The sequence below is a fragment of the Apodemus sylvaticus genome, chromosome 6, assembly GCF_947179515.1.
Source record: "Apodemus sylvaticus chromosome 6, mApoSyl1.1, whole genome shotgun sequence".
NCBI classification, from domain to species: domain Eukaryota; kingdom Metazoa; phylum Chordata; class Mammalia; order Rodentia; family Muridae; genus Apodemus; species Apodemus sylvaticus.
In genome coordinates this window covers 30,105,761-30,122,925 of record NC_067477.1, presented here as the reverse complement: position 1 = coordinate 30,122,925, position 17,165 = coordinate 30,105,761, and the positions used below count along the sequence as shown (strand labels likewise).

Sequence of the window (17,165 nt, the reverse complement as noted above, 5' to 3'; positions counted from 1 at the left end):
AATAGCCATTCACTCTGTGGCCTTAAGTCATCTTGAATCTCTTACTTACCTGACAAGATGTCCTACAATCCAATTAAAGTGAGCATTTTGACTTCCACCATAGAGTTTCACCCATAATATAGTGTCTCTGTCATTTCTGGTCCTTCCTCCTAAAATGCAATTCCTTCTTGATCATCTGGACAATGTTTTCCTTCTCTTAATATATACATCATATACCATGTAAATGTTGCAGTTTTAATTTGTATTAGCAAACTCTAATAAACATATATGAAATAAACATATATAATAAAACATATATAAGCTGTTGATTATAAATGAGAAATATTGCCAGGAAAGTATAAAAAGACAGAGATTTAGGTAATTCTGGGATGGGCAAGTGTTTGAGGCTGTTGTATCAAGGAGATTTTAGCTGGCAAAAGATTAAAGACTAAATAAACTGATTTCTAATTAACCTGATGTGGTTTCTAATGTTTTATCCATTTGAAAAAAAAAATCTTCTTTTCCTGCCAGCCCTGGGGTTTTGTGAGGATATTGGGTTAATTCATCATTTGTACACAGAAAAACTAACTTAAAGATATCTATTGTATTGTTTCTGGTGTCTGCGCTGGGTGAGTGTGTGTGTGTGTGTGTGTGTGTGTGTGTGTGTGTGTGCGCGCGCGCGTGTGTGTGTGTGTATCTATTCAAGTAATGTTGGAAATAATACTTCAAATATTTCAAAATATAAAAACTGTATATAAATAAAAAAACTTATTTTTTATTCGCCTCAGTTTATTGAACAAAATTACATTTGATTTTCTTTTACAAAGTTAGAATAACTGACTGAAACATGGCTCAGGGGAATCAATATGCAAACATAGTCATTTCACTAATGTTAACCTCAATTATGCCATACACTGTGAAAGCAATTATTTTTGAAAAATGAGAAACTCTGAATAGGAAACCCACCACATATGCATTTTATACATTCTGAAATAGGTTTTGTAAACTATAGTCCTATGTCTTTGCTTTTATATTTTACTTCTGTTTTCTAATGATTAATTTTTATAATTCCTGCAATCCATTGGATATTTCTTATATTTCAAGATCCTTTTAGTACACCTTTTAGTACCTTTAAGTTGTCCATGTCACATAATTCTGTGTATGACAACACTCTGATTTCATTTGAGAGAACCCTCTCAGGCTCAGGTATGACTTTTGTGAAGTCGGTGGATTCAGTTAGTTGTTCAATGATAACTCATATTACCTTGCCTCACTGACTAATCTCCATACTCTTCAGGTTTGAACTGAGGGAGAGGAAATCTCTCATTTATTTAATGTGTAGAATTGCATCTAATACCTTCAATCATCTCAACAGGAGATTTTAGCTGGCAAAAGATTGGCAAAAAAAAAATCTTTCTGATATTACCATTGACTTGACTTTTCTCCTAACATACCATGGATGTTCAGAGGAGCCAATCAGCCTTCTTGGCAGTACTGCATCACGCATACCTTGTGAATACTCCTTGCCAAAAAGAAAGATGGTTCATTCCAACAGATTTACAACTGCATCTGACCCCTGGTACCCACATTTTTTAACTTCTATCTGTTGAATGCCAGGCTCCATGAGCATCCCAACAGGAACTCTGTCATCAATAGTCCTCCTAGAGATTAAATGGGATTAAAAGGGACAATATTGATAGTAGTTAAATTTCAGTTATAAATAACAAATATTTGTGAATATATGTTTCAACCATACATGAGACATTTAACCCAAATACTCACCAATTTCTTATCTAAAATGTAAATTTTCTGAGCATTTATATTACTTGCTGTAAATCCTAATGCTTAGCCCACGATAACCATTTGCATACCTTTTCCTTAGGAAACAGGCTGCTTACACTTCACTCACAGGCTCTCTGATGGTTCAGCAATTGCTTTTCCTGCATGAGATTTCTTATCTGTCAGTCACAGAAGACTCAGAATGTGGGGCCCACAGAGCTCCATAAGTACTTTTAATAACTTTAAAGTTATCAAAGTCTACTTGTTTTTAAGTACTTATTTATTTATTTGTGTGTGTGTGTGTGTGTGTGTGTGTGTGCATGCATGCTTGGATCTGGAGTTTAGGGCAGATGTGAGCAGAACAATTTAAATATTTATAAGTGAACTCTGGTCCCCTGGAAGTTCAGTGAGTTTGCTATTAACAATTGAGCTGTCATTTCAACTTGAATCCTTAACTATCAATAAACCAAATACAACCTTCAGCTAAGTGATAAGGACATAATATCTGATTAAGATACTTCCTTACTAAACAACAGTTTCTCAGTTACTGTGGACTGGTGACTCAATGTTTGTAATCGCTGACCAAACTTTCATTTTTATATCATTTAACAGAAATGCATGCATATACAATACACTACTAACATGTTTTTGGGATTTGATGACTAGAATGAATATAACTTATACAGTGATTAAATTTTGATTCTTAACATTAAAATTATACAAACAAATATGAACTATCAAAAATGCATTATGATGAACTTGTGATGAGATATATGCATCAAATTTGAAAACTACTAGATGTTAAAAAGCAATCATCAATATTAAGTGATAAAATATTATAAATTCAAGCCAGAGATGGGTATAAGACTCCTTAATATTTCAAATAGTTAGATATTCTTTGAGATAGTATACCACTTTTGTTTTCTTTATGTTTATTTTCATTTATAATTTTTGAATTAGTGTGTAATATAAATCTCAACATTATTAATGATATGAGGTTAGAGAAATTGGATCTGAAGCTAATTGAAAATGTACTAGAACTGCAGCTGCTTACAGAAAACTTCATAATTTATTTATTACATTTAACATTCGTTCCACATAGCTTTTCTAAAAGGATGAATGACATACTTTCCCACTAATTTTCTATGGGAAAACATTACAAAACCAGGTCTTAGAAATAAATCTATAAATAATATCTCCTTCTGTTTTGTCAAGTTTTCCTTTCCCAGAGTCAGAGAGCTTCTCATTTTGTAAATGCAAAATTTAATCTCCCTTCATCCCAATTTCTAACACCTTTACTGATTCATCGATCAAAACAATACCTCATGATATTGAACTGCAAAAGTCTTAGCATGGACAATCACATTAAGTGATTTAAAGGCTCTGAGTTCCCAGAAGTGATTAAACTGAGTTAAATAGGCAAAGCAGCTATTGACATATCATAGTTTCATATGAATCCAAATAGTACCATTTGTCCTGAAAAATAAAACATTTAGTTTCTAGTCATTCAGACTGCGGTTCCTTTTTTTTCTTTTTTCTTTCTTTTCTTTTCTTCTTTTCTTTTCTTTCATTCTTTCTTTCTTTCTTTTTTCTTTTTTTAACATCCATCGAGATAATCATGTGGTTTCAGTCTTTAACTCCTCCACTGAAAGTAAAATATTTATTCAAAAGCTGGGCAGAGAAATATTTTAACATTATTGTACATTCCACATCATCAATTGCTTTCAAAATTAATATTAATGATACAGAATTCTCCTGGAAACTGATTTATTCTGAAACATGGAGGAGATATTTCAATATAGTGAAGTGCATAAATTCTTACATTTTCAATAAGTTCAGTATGGAATTTTGTATACACTACTTATCTAAATCACTTTATTTAATAATTCAAACCACTTCTCAATGGAGTCTATAAAGGATCTTGACTTGTTTTTAAATCTTCGTTATATTTACACCAGTAACCAAATTTCTATTTCTATTTTTTAAAATATGAATTGGAATTGTATACTTTCATGAATAGTCTTAACTATAAAATGACAATTCTAAACTTCTTACTAATATGAAAACTTTTATTTAATTTATGGCCTGGTACTTATTTTTAAAACATGGACTCCTTTCTACATCAAAATATATACTTTTCTAAAATTTGAATGTACATTTGCCTGCTTAGTTCCTTAGCTGTGATCAAGAAATGAGGCAATGCCTAAGTAAAGTGTTTTCAAGCTAATAAAATATTATATACCTTATGGTAGATTATTTATTCCATATATTTTTATGATGTAGGTAAAGTCTGATTTCCTCCACAAAATCTTTCTTCACCAAGGTAACGACTATCACCCCTCCAGAAAACAATCCTATAGGAGATGCACTTATCATTAAGCACTTAAAGTGAATCATGGTCCAGAGTAGAATGTGGGTTCAGCAATAGGGGAGGCCAAGGCTCATTTATCTTGGAGTCACTACAGTATTTAATCAAGTTCTCTGATATAATAAGATTAATGACTATTAGTTGATGATTAAACACAGTACCCAAATGTCAATTATGACCTCTCTGTAAGCAAAGTTCCTAAATATTAAATCTAAACATGGTCTTTGTCTCCTTCTAACATCCTCTATGCTTTCTCTTTAATTTCTGTCTTTAAATTCAAAACTACTCATGTAGAAGTTGATGCAAAAATACCAACAGTAAAACTCATCTACTATTTCCATGATGTTTTAGATATGAATGCAACTTTCATTTTTTGTATAATTTTTTTTAATATCTGTTTTTATTGCATAACAAGTTGAACCAGCTGGTTTTAAAATCAACTCAAGGAAATCAGTAGCCTTCCTATATTCAAAGGATAAGCAGGCTGAGAAAGAAATTAGGTAAATGACAACCTTCACAATAGCCATAAACAATATAAAGTATCTTGGTGTGACTCTAACAAGTGAAAGATCTGTTTGACAAGAATTTCAGGTCTCTGAAGAAGAAAATCGTGAAAGACCTCAGAAAAATCTTCCATGATCGTGGATTGACAGGATTAATAAAGTAAAAAAGGCCAGCTTGCCAAAATCAATCTACAGATTCAATGCAATCCCCATTAAAATCCCAGCTCAGTTCTTCATAGAGTTAAAAAAAGCAATTCTCAAATTCATCTGGAATAACAAAAAATCCAGGATAGCTAAAACTGTTCTCAACAGTAAAAGAATTTCTGGGCGAATCAGTATCTAGGACCTCAAGCAGTACTAAGCAATAATGTTAATAACTGCATGGTAATGGTACAGTGACAGTCAGGTAGCGCTATGGAATAGAATTGAAGACTCAAAAATGAACCCTATGGTCACTTGATTTTCCACAAAGCAGCTAAAACCATCCAATGGAAAAAAAGATAACCTTTTCAGCAAATGATGCTGGTTCAACTGGAGGTCAGCATGCAGAAGAATGCAAATCAATCTATTCTTATCTCCTTGTATTACACTCAACACCAAATGGATCAAGGACCTCCACATAAAACCAGACACATTGAAATTAATAGAAAAGAAACTGGGGAAGAGCATTGAGCACTTGGGCACAGGGTAAATTTCCTGAATAGAACACCAATAGCTTAAGATCAAGAACTGACAAATGGGACCTCATGAAATTACAAAGATTCTGCAAGGCAAAGGACATTGTCAAAAGGACAAAACGGCAAGCGACAAATTGGGAAAAGATCTCTACCAACCCTACATCTGACAGAGGACTAGTGTCCTATATACTAAGAACTCAAGAAGTTAGACTCCAGAGAGGCAAATAACCCTATTAAAAATGGGGTATAGAGCTAAACAAAGAATTTTCGCCTGAAGAACTTTGAATGGCTGAGAAGCACCTTAAGAAATGTTCAACATCATTGGTCATTAGAGAAATGCAAATCAAAACAACCCTGAGATTTCACCTCACACCAGTCAGAATGGCTATGATCAAAAACTTAGAAGACCTCGCAGGTGTTGGCGAGGATGTGGAGAAATAGGAACATTCCTCCACTGCTGGTGGGATTGTAAGCTGGTACAACCACTCTGGAATTCAGTCTGGAGGTTCCTCAGAAAACTGGGCATTACACTTCTGGAGGACCCTGCTTTACCACTCCTGGGCATATACCCAGAGGATTCCCCTCTCATGCCATAAGGACACATGCTCCACTATGTTCATAGCAGCCTTATTTATAAAAGCCAGAAGCTGGAAAGAACCCAGATGTCCCTCAATGGAGGAATGGATACAGAATATGTGGTATATTTACACAATAGAATACAACACAGCAATTAAAAACAATAGATTCATGAAATTCTTAGACAAATGGTTGGAACTGGAAAATATCATCCTAAGTGAAGTAACTCATTCACAAAAGAACACACATAGGATGCAGTTACTGATAAGTGGATATTAGCCCAGAAGCTCTGAATACCCAAGACACAACTCACATATCAAATCATTCCCAAGAAGAAGGAAGGAGAGAAGCCTCCCTGGTCTTGGAAAGGCTTGATGCAGCAATGTAGGGGATTGCCAGGACAGAGAAGGGGGGGGTTGATTGGGGAATGGGTGGAGGGAAGAGGGCTTATGGGACTTATGGAGAGGGTGGAACCTGGAAAAGGAAAATCATTTGAAATGTAAACAAAGAATATAGAAAAAAATCCCAAGTTAAACCAGACATAGTACAGTTCATTACCTGTGTTTTTCTGTTCAAGGAAATATTGCTAATACCCCCAAGAGTCTTAAAATACTCAAATCCTAAATTGACTCAAACAAAAGGTGTTGTTTACTATTATTTTGTTTATTTAAAGATAATGTTCTATCTCTTATAAAAGTCCACTTCAGAAGCTTTCCAGTTTCATGACGTCCCATTTATCAATTCTTGATCTTTGAGCTGGAGACATTGGAGCTCTGTTCAGGAAATTTCTCCCTGTGCCAATGAGTTTGATAGTCTTTCCCACTTTCCCTTCTATTAGATTCAGTGTATCCAGTTTTATATTGAGGTCCCCAATCCAGTTTGATTTGAACTTTGTGCAAGGTGTCAAATAAGTATCTATTCGAATTTTTCTACATACAGACTGCCAGTTAGACCATCACCATTTATTGAAGATGCTTTCTCTGTTCCATTGTATAGTTTTGGCTTCATTGTCAAATATCAAGTGTCAGTAAGTATGTGGTTTTATTTCTGAGTCTCCAGTTCTATTCCATTGATCAACATGTCTGTCTCTGTAGCAATGCCATGCTGTTTTTATCACTATTGCTCTGTAGTAAAGCTTGAGGTCAGGGATAGTGATTCTGCTATCATTTCTTTTATTGTTAAGAATTGTTTTTGATATTTTGGGGTTTTGCCTTTCCAGAAGAATTTGGGAATTGCTCTTTCCATATCTTTGAAGAATTGTGTTGGGATTTTGGTGGGGTTTGCATTGGATGAAGTGCTCTATAGTGGAGAGGGCAAACTTGTAGAGCTTGCCTCCATTAAAAAGTTAGGGCATCAAGTGGAGGGTGGGATTGCCATCTCACAGTCAAAAGCTCTGACCCAGAACTGTTCCAGTCTGAAGAAACTGCAGGGACAAAACCTGTGAAGAGCATGAGAGAAAGGAAGTCCAGCCACAAGCCCAAATTGGGATCCAGCTCATGGAAGCCCTGACATCATTATCAGTGCTGTGGTTTGCTTGCTGACAGGAGCCTAGCTTGGTTGCCCTCTGAGAGGCCCAACAGGACTCAAAAAGAATCAGATGCAGTTCCTAAGATCCAACCAATGGACAGAAGTCATAGAACCCTATAATTGAATTGAGAAAAAGCTGAAAGAAGCTGAAGAATAGCCCCCCCCCCCCATGGAAAGACCAGCAGTCTCAAATGACCTGGATCCCTGAGCTCTTCCAGACACTTAGCCACCAACCAGGAAGCATACAGCAGCTGAGGTGAGGCCCCTGACATGTGTACAGCAGAGGGTTTCCTGATCTGGCCTCAGTGAGAGGATTCACCTAACCCTCAAGAGACCTGAGGCCCGAGGGACTGCAGAGGTCTGGTGGGGTGGGGTGGGGTGGGGTGGGGAACCTCCTTGCAGATGGGAGGAGGAATTATTGGATGGGGAGTGGTTGGGAGACATACTAGGAGGGGGATGAAGTCTAGACTGTAAAAGAGGATTAAAAAATAAAAATAAATAAATTTTAAAAATCCAATTCAGACTATTTTATTCCTACTATTATGCTTTGCTTTTTTATTTTTTTATAATTTTTATATATTTTTTTATGCTTTGCTTTTAATGGGGAACTTTAGGAGATTAGAAGTGATATTTCATCTTTATATATTCTGGAACTGTCTCTGGTCCTGTATTATATCCTCTCTGCTATAATGCATGGATTTGACATCTTATAATAGGATATGTTTGGAGAGAGTTGTTATACATGAAATATGGTATTATGCAACCAGTGTAGCCAGACAAGGTAAAGTGTCCTTATACTGACGTTTCACACTTTATAACTTCACCTAAGTAATTTCAGCTTCTTATGCCTTAGCATCAAGAGTCATACTTTCTCCATAGCATTGATTGGGCAGTCAAAGATTTAACCTCTCTAAAATGAAACAGTTGTTGACTAACCAGTGACTAAAACAGTATCTTACAGGTTTTCTTGTTTTGTATACCCTGTGTCAAAATACTCAGATTCCAGTATATATTTTCTCTTTCTGGTATTTGTATCTGTAACTTTGCATATTTGTTTGTGGTATTTGTAATCATTTCCTCCTTTAAATTCCTTCTGCCAGTGCTCTATTGAAGACCCTCATCACTCAATGGTTTGGTTTCTATAATTTTTCTCCTAGTTGTTCTCTTCCTTGTATGTAAGAGACCATTTACATCACTTTCAGTAAGCACAATGTAAATTGCAGATGTGATTGGATCATTGTTTTGCTTAAGGCTGAAGCAGCATCTGACAACAGCTTACAGAAAGCCTTGAGGGCTTTGCTCTGGTCTTCTCTCTACTGCCATCTGACCAAATATACCTGCATCTTCTGCATCAGTCAAAATTCTCTGGACAAGCACATCCAAGCCTGTAGATATAGGAAAGATGGTTCAGTGGGAGAATTAGCTAAAGGCATGCATGGCAAGCTGTCCTTGAGGATCAGAACCTGGTACTCTCTGGTCATAGATCTCAATGCAGTCTGAAAGTTCCTATGAAAGGCTGAGATAGTCTGAGATCAAAGTCATCAGAGAAATCAGAAACCACTGATGAAAGTTTTATAGCTCAAACTCTAGCAAGCATAGCGATAAGATGACCAAGGTGCCAGAAGCATCTCCCATGTTTCTAGAAAAAGGATCCATTTAGCACCACTCTGTTTCCTTCAGGTCCTGCTAACATGCCAGAGTTTCTTCTAGAACCATTGCCCCCTGCTCACTCAATGCTACTCCCTAGCTGTTTTATAACCTTGTCAAGTCCCGTTCTAAATTCAATGATTCCCTCTCCTAAATTTCTATGTGCTTAACAAAAATAAATAAATGAGTACATCCTATTTGATTGTCAAGTCAGTATATAATAATTCTTTCTTGCCATCAGCATTTGATGTTTTTACATGTGTGTACATTATATCTAACACTGGCAGAAAGTCTAAATATGCCATAGGAAGGATTAAAGCAGAAAGGTATATCCTGTGGCTAAAACAACAACAACAACAACAAATGCTTTGATTTTTCCATCAAGTACCACTGATCTTCATCATTAGCCAGGGATGCATAGCACTTTAAAGCTACTCCATTCCTCTCTTGTTTCCTCTTAATGTGCTTGGAGTTTCACTATCTTATAGGAATATAGACCTCCGTGATCCTTCATTTTAGCCTAAGAATATGCTATCACTGAGTTTTAATAATTTGAATATGAATAAATACCAAAGCAAAAAAATTTACACTTGGCGGCATGTGATGGGTTTTCATGGTGTTGTTTTGTGTTTTGCTGTGCTTTGTTTTCTTTTGCATTTATTTACATTAGTGTCATCACATCCCTGTGAAAATAAGAACATGAGTATCTAGAAATACTTTTCTGTGTTCTTTTTTTTCGCTGAATAACCATTTATACTACAAAAGAGTATATTATTATTTCATTAATAAGTGATAATTCTAATTGTCTATAAATAGAATTTTGAAGTATATAATATTTGCTTGGGTTCTTATATGACACAGAATATGATACTCTATATATTGAAAGTTTTTTTTTACTATAGCATAATCTATCATAATAAATATACAACTTTTTTCTGGTATCCTGTTGATAGTTTTCTTAGATTTTATACACATAGTTATATATGTCAGGTCTGAAGACAGGTGGAACACAGGCTCTATTACAGTGGTTGAGGATCTGAATCCCACGTGGGCTACAGAAGGTTAAAAACAAGAGGACCCTGAATGGGTGTCACTTAAAAACAAAGTCTCTACAAATCTTTATTTTGACACTTAAAAGATTACATATCCATTCCAACACTTTCCCCGGGCCTTGTGACCCAGTTAGTTACACACATACACTGGCACTTGAAGGCTATGACTCAGGTGATCGCTGGTACCTTCCTTTCCCACAATGAGACCCCCACAAGGACTTGGGGCATAGGGGGGCATACAGCTGCAGTGGAACCTTCCCTCCAGATTACTAAATCAGGAAAACCAGCACGGTTTGTGGGATCTGGGTAATGTGGGGTTTCCTGGATGCAAGGACAAGGACTAGTGCCCTCAGCACCCTGAGGGCAGTGAAGAAGTTCCAGGCAGCTTCAGTGGGGCATTTCTCACAGTTGCACAGTGGCCAAGGTTCCAGATTCCCTCAGTGATTTCCTAGTTGACTCTTTGCGTATATGAGTACACTGTCACTGTCTTCATACACACAAGAAGAGTGCATCAGATCCTATTACAGATGGTTGTAATTGAACTCAGGACCTCTGAAAGATCAGTCAGTGCTCTTACCTGCTGAGCCATCTCTCCAGCCCATGACTCTTTGCTATTGTGGCCAGTTGGAGGTTTGAAGGAATTAACTTTGATCCAAGGGTGCTCAAGGACTTCCACTAGTTTTAGCCTTTGGCTTGAATTGTGTTTTAACAGTCTTGAAATGAGGTCCCTGGATCTCTTCACAAAGTCAGGGAATGTGAATTTAACCCATGATATGCTTTTGGAGGTCTCCTGGGTGTGCCTCCAAAGGAGGCATCCCAACGAGGAACTCATAGCAGAGAATACCTAATCTCCAGAAGTCCACCTTCTCATCATGCGTCCGGCCTTCAGTCATCTCGGGGGCAGGTAGTCCACTGTGCCACACAGCGTGGTTCTCCTGGAAGATGGAGCATGTACAGACAGACCATGCGAAGTCTTCGATCTTCATCTCTCTGAGACAAGCAGCAAGTTCGTTCTCTGGCTTAATGTCTCTGTGGACCTCTCTCTTTGAATGACAGTAAGACAGAGCATTTGCCCACTCAGTGATGTTAGTAGCTGTTCTCTGCTCATTAGACTTGGAGAGTTTTTGAAACTCTCTATAGACTGTTGCAAGGGGCGCATATTCTAGAATCAGATAAACTCGGGTGGCAGCACAGAAATGCCCATGCAGACTGAGGATGTTTGGGTGCCGCGGCTGCGACTAAGTCCCCACTTCTCTTCTAAGCTGATGTTCCACACCTGCCTTCTCCAGCTGTTTTTTTTTTTTTATTTTATTTTTTCATGTGAGGTGTAATGCACATCTCTTTTTTTAAAGTTATTTTTATTAGATATTTTCTTTATTTACATTTCAAATGTTGTCCCCTTTCCATGCTTCCACTCCGAAAAAACCCTGTTTCATCCCCCCTCGCCATGCACGTCAACCTATCCACTCCCGCTTCCTTGTCCTGGCATTCCCCTACACTGGGACATCGAGCCTTCTCAGGACCAAGGGCCTCTCCTCCCTTTGATGTCCAACCGGGCCATCCTCTGCTACATAAGCAACTGGAGCCATGGGTCCCTCCATGTGTAGTCTTTGGTTGGTGGTTTAGTCTCTGGGAGCTCTGGGGGTACTGGGTGGTTCATATTTTAAGCAGCACCTTCAGAGCCAGGACCAACTTGCTCTGCTTCTCCTACACCACACAGACATCTCCAAACTTCCCTTTCCCTAGTGGGCGGCCAATGTCAAAATCTTCCAGAGTCCACTGCATTTTTCTGCTTGTCTTCAGTCTTCTGAATGTATGCCTGCTCCTTTTCAGAATTATTTCCAGAGGCTGCTGACTGCTCACACTTCTGAGGGTTACTGAGCCGGGCCACAGGTCGAGGAACACCGGCAGCTGGCAACTGCTTTAGCCCCGGCTTCTGACCTGCTACAAGTTTCTGGGCTTGTGAAGCGCCGCTCTGGGTGTTGGAAAGGCACAGGAGCAGTGGGGCCTGGCCGCTGCTAGCCGATCCTAGGTTCTAAGAAGGAATCTGCTCAGTCATTAAGACGCATTTCGGACTGAAGGGAACTGAACCGTGCTCTCAACAGGTCTATAGACAGTTTTCTTCACATCTTTCCATTTCTGACCGGAGCCTCCAAGTGATCTCAGTAGCTCCTGTTGATGCAAATTTGAGCTATTCCTGGTCTTTGGCTACAGAGAAGACATTCTTGCATGAATCTCTCAGAGAATATATACACTAATTTATGTTAATATGAACATGTTTAAAAGTAAAATTGTCCTACAGATATTAAAATCTTTTAATTGTACACATTGTGTAGTCTTCAATACTGCCTTTTACACCTGTATTGCTGTAGGATATTACTTTTCATCATTGATAATATCTTGATTTACTTTCAGGGATATTTCTTCTTTCACCATTAGAAATGTGTTGGACTGGGAGGAGAGATAGGATGGTGCATTAGGTGGGATGGTGCATTATGATTGAGATATACAGTGAATAAACAGATTAATGATAGACATGTGATCATCTAGTAAGGAGGCTCAGAATATGAAATGCTTTTGTGTGTAGGCAATTTTCATTCCCATTTTGTTTGTTTTTTATTATTTTGTGCTTTGTAAGCTGATTCAAGAGTATTACAAATCTTGTCATATGGTACTCAAAGTTAAACATTAATTTGGAAATATTTCATTTTAGAACCTTGAGTGAGTACATTCCTCATTCATTTTCAAGTCCTTATTATCCACGACTTATTATCAAGTCCTTATTACAGCCAAGGCTGTAACTCATTCCAGTCTGGGAGCTTGACTTTGCCTGTCTTTGCTATCAGAATGCTTGTTGTATATTTGCTATGACTTGGTATCTTCAAAGATTTCCTTTTTTGCCATCACTGCTCCCTCAGGTTTAAGGTCAGTAAGGTCTAAGTGACAATGAAACTTCTCATGTGTGCCTTAAGCATGTGTTAGGCTCAACTCTGATTCGGAACAGCCAAGTAGATGGTTCAGACTTTCCAGTGTCCTTCTCCTTCATGGCTCCAGAATAACAAGTTTTGCTGTCTCTATGATTCACTCATCTGCAGGACAAACTGCCTTAATGTTTTCTGCAATGAAGTCTCATGTTTCACTTTAGTTATAACACTTTTAGAAGAAAAACTTGAGAACTGAAGAACACTTCAGCAGAATTGGAAATAGAAAAAAAAAATAGGCTTTTAGTATTCAGATGCCAGATAGTGTTTCTCTGCTCTTTCTGGGAAATAAAAAGTGATAAATAAGACAGAAGGATGCAGATGATAAACAAGAAGAGAATCTGAAGTAGGAAAATTATCTCTGATGCTGCAGATAGAGGCAATAAAACCCCACCCACAGTTTTGTGCACATGGAAAATCCCTTAGTGAAATGTATAGATAGAAATCACTCAGAATTTATACTCGGATATACTGAAGCTTTTTACACAGTTGTAGTGACTGTCTTATAAAAAATAATTCTTTTTGCCTTACTAATCCAAGAAAAAATAATATCATTCTGGCCTGCTTATCATGCCAGTAGAAGTTTTCCCTAATTTCTGAGGGTCAAAAGAATGTCCAGGCAATGAGTTTGGTCCTACGTCTATGATCCAAAGAACTATATTTGTTCCTTTTGCAATGTCTGTCCCCATTGATTATAACTTCACTGCTTGCATGTGATTTCGTGATAGGGTGCTTTCAAAGAGATTCGGAGAATCAGAGGAACAGTGGACATTGGATGCTCTTGTGCTACTGAAGCTTAAAGATAAACATAAATTTCACGTCTTACCAAAGCAAGGACATTAGTCATTCATCTTCCCACACTGTCATTCAGTCTGCTCAATCCAAGTAGAGGCACAGCAATAAACTAGATACTATCAATCCTGACTGTTTCTATGTTACACACTCTGTGTGAAGAGAGCACCTGTATAGAAATCAAGCAGATCAAAATCTGGAGTTTCTCAGATAGTTTTCTGGCCTCTGTTGACTTAAGCATTCTGTGATCTTTGACGTTTTTCTACTCACATTAATGTCTTTTTGTCTTGGAATTGGTTTTCGCTATTTTTTACTCTGAGATTTATTTTATATATTAGATTTATATAACTCATTGTGCACATGTGCTGGGGATGTCTTTGCACAGGAGTGCAGGTATACATAGACACTGAAGGATGGCACATTCTCCTAGAGCTGGAGCTACCTAACATTGTCAGCAATAGAATAAACATGCCGAGAAGCACACTCTGGTGCTCTGCATAAGCACCTCATATCTTAAGAAGAGAACCTTCTCTTTATTTTTCCCTTATGATCCAGTGGCTTTACCTAGAGACATCTGTGAAGGCTGAAAAATCCAGAAGAGCCTGGATAACTTACCATTCACAACATTACTCAAGACAATAGGTTCTTCTTCCTTAAGAAAAGGAGCTTTTGTGATACAACTGTATTTTTTTTCACACACCACCATGATGTCTTCCTAATAAAGGAAATATTGAATTGAGTACAGTACTAGTTTCATAATGGCAATATATATTCCTTGGGCATTTTTGCTTTTTCACATAGTTGGAAAGTAGTTTTTCCCCTTGCTTTGTTTTCAGATGTGGTCCAGTCACTACCCTTTACATTTTTTTGGACATGTACAAAGCATTGGACTTTGCTCAAATTGCATGATTTCTATATAACTAAAATGTCTGTTTTTGGCATTGAATAATGCACATATATTTTTTATTGGATATTTTCTTTATTAACATTTCAAATGGTATCCCATTTCCTGGTTCCCTCCCCCTGAAATTCGCTATCCCATCTCCCCTTCCCCTGCTTCTATGTTGGTACTCTCCCATCCACCCACTCCCACCTATATGCCATCTCATTCTCTTGCACTGGGACATTGAGCCTTCACAGGACCAATTGCCTCTTCTCCCATTGATTCTGAACAATGGCATCCTCTGCTACATATGCAGCTGGAGCTATGGGTCCCTCCATGTGTTGGTGGTTTAGTCCCTGGGAGCTCTGGGGTGTCTTGTTGATTGATATTGTTGCTCACATATATTGTTTAAGGTTTTCCTTGCATATTTGCTGTAAAAAAGTAATTAGTTGAATGATTTCTTTAGTATGAAAAAATTCTGCACAAATGCCATATTATATTGAGTAAAGACGATTCTACTTTATATTGAAAGTTAACAAAAAGAAATAGCATTGACTGTATACAACATACTGTAACAAGAATATAATCAGTTAAGCATAAATTGAAGGCTCATAAGAGCAGCATTTGGATAGGTTCTTGATGTACATATGAAAATATATGATATACACTTACTTTTAGGAAAAATTACAAAATATATCACAACCAAATAGGTATATACTTATAAATGTTCACAGTAAGGTTTGTCAACATCAAAAGCATTTAACTAGCACCTACTATAAGAATTGTTTCAGGTGTCTTATCTATATTTATGCATAAACCTCAAACAAATCAATATATTTTATCTTCATCATATATATATATAATAAGAAAAAGAAGTCCAATCCAGAGACTGCACCACCCCACCTAGGGACCCATACCATTTGCAGATACTAAACCCAGACGCTATTGCTGATGCCAGGAAGCACTTGCTGAAAGGAGCCTGGTATAGAAGTCTCCAAGAGACTCTGCCAGATACTGACCAATATATATGTGGATGCTCTCTGCCAACCTTGGGACTGATCATGGGCTTCCCAAGGGAAGAGTTAGGAGAGGGACTGAAGAAGCTGAAGGGGATTGCAACCCAATAGAAAGAACAATAATATCAACTAACGAGACCTTCGGGAATTCCCAGGAACTAAACCACCAACCAAAGTATACACATGGAGGAACCCATGGATCCAGATGCACTTGTAGCATAGGATGGACTTGGGAGGAGAGGCCCTTGGACCAGTGTAAGTTCTATGCCACAGCATAGGGAAATGCTACGGCACTGAGGCAGGAGTGGGTGGGTAGTTTGGGGAGTACCCTCATAGAAGCAGGGATGGGGTGGGGTGGGGTAGGGGGACTGCAGAGGGGAAACAAAGAAAGGAGGATAACATCTGAAATGTAAATAAAAAACCAATAAAAATAATAAATTTTCATGTTATTATTAATTAATGATTCTCTAAGCATTACCCCAAGCATATGGAGTTACTTTCAAAATAAAAGAAAATTTGATTTTAACGAATTTAGTATTGTGACTACCATATAGTCTCAATAACTACAACTAATAAAAATTAATTATGGAGTAATTCCACATAAAAATTGTTAAATGAATTTAGAATGATGCCATGCTTTGATCAATAAAATAGCAAGGCTTCAATGATATGTGGATGATGTGGCAATATCTGTCCAAGTGATTCAGCAGAGCAATACTGTTAAATGCAACTAGAGTAAATTAAAATGAGATTCATCGTTCCTAGAAAGGTAAATGCAACAAGCAGCAATAATGGCAATTATGAATCACACAGTTAGACTCTGCCTCTGAATGGAAATTGCTTGGCGAAGTATCACCTCATTAATTTCTTAGCCTCAAGATAAATGAACCAATTTTATAATCTTAAGGGGCCCTAGTTATATTTCAGAGAATGATCAAAATTATTGATAGAATGAACATACTTGAGATTTCTATGACTTCATAAGGCTTAGAATTTCAGAGTAATTTCAATGTGTTTTAAAGATTGAGTCTATTTATTGTGAAATTTTAAAAAGAGACCTTGATTGAAGAGTAAAGACCGAAATGTTTCGCAAAAAGGCATTTGGACATCAATTGTCTCTCATGGGACTGAATTGTGATGACTTGATGAAGAATTAATCACAGATATAAAGGTAAAATTTCCTGTGATATCTATACTTGATTTTTTAATTCATAACACATTTGTAACAAACTGCCATTGGAGAGACAGCTATATAACTTAAAGTGTTTTCAAATTGTTCCTTGCATCAAATCAAATGAAAACTGCATACTTTTCCAGAAGCAAACTCCAATCCTATTGGGGTCTGCCTCTTAGTAATCTTCTTTTGGCCTTATTCCTAGAACTTA

The 17,165-nt window shown here is 37.2% G+C and overlaps 1 pseudogene; it reads right to left on the bottom strand.

Moving 5' to 3' along the window:
- Nucleotides 1–1,522: 1,522 nt before the first annotated feature.
- Nucleotides 1,523–12,245, bottom strand: LOC127687887 (aurora kinase A-like; annotated as a pseudogene).
- Nucleotides 12,246–17,165: the final 4,920 nt, after the last annotated feature.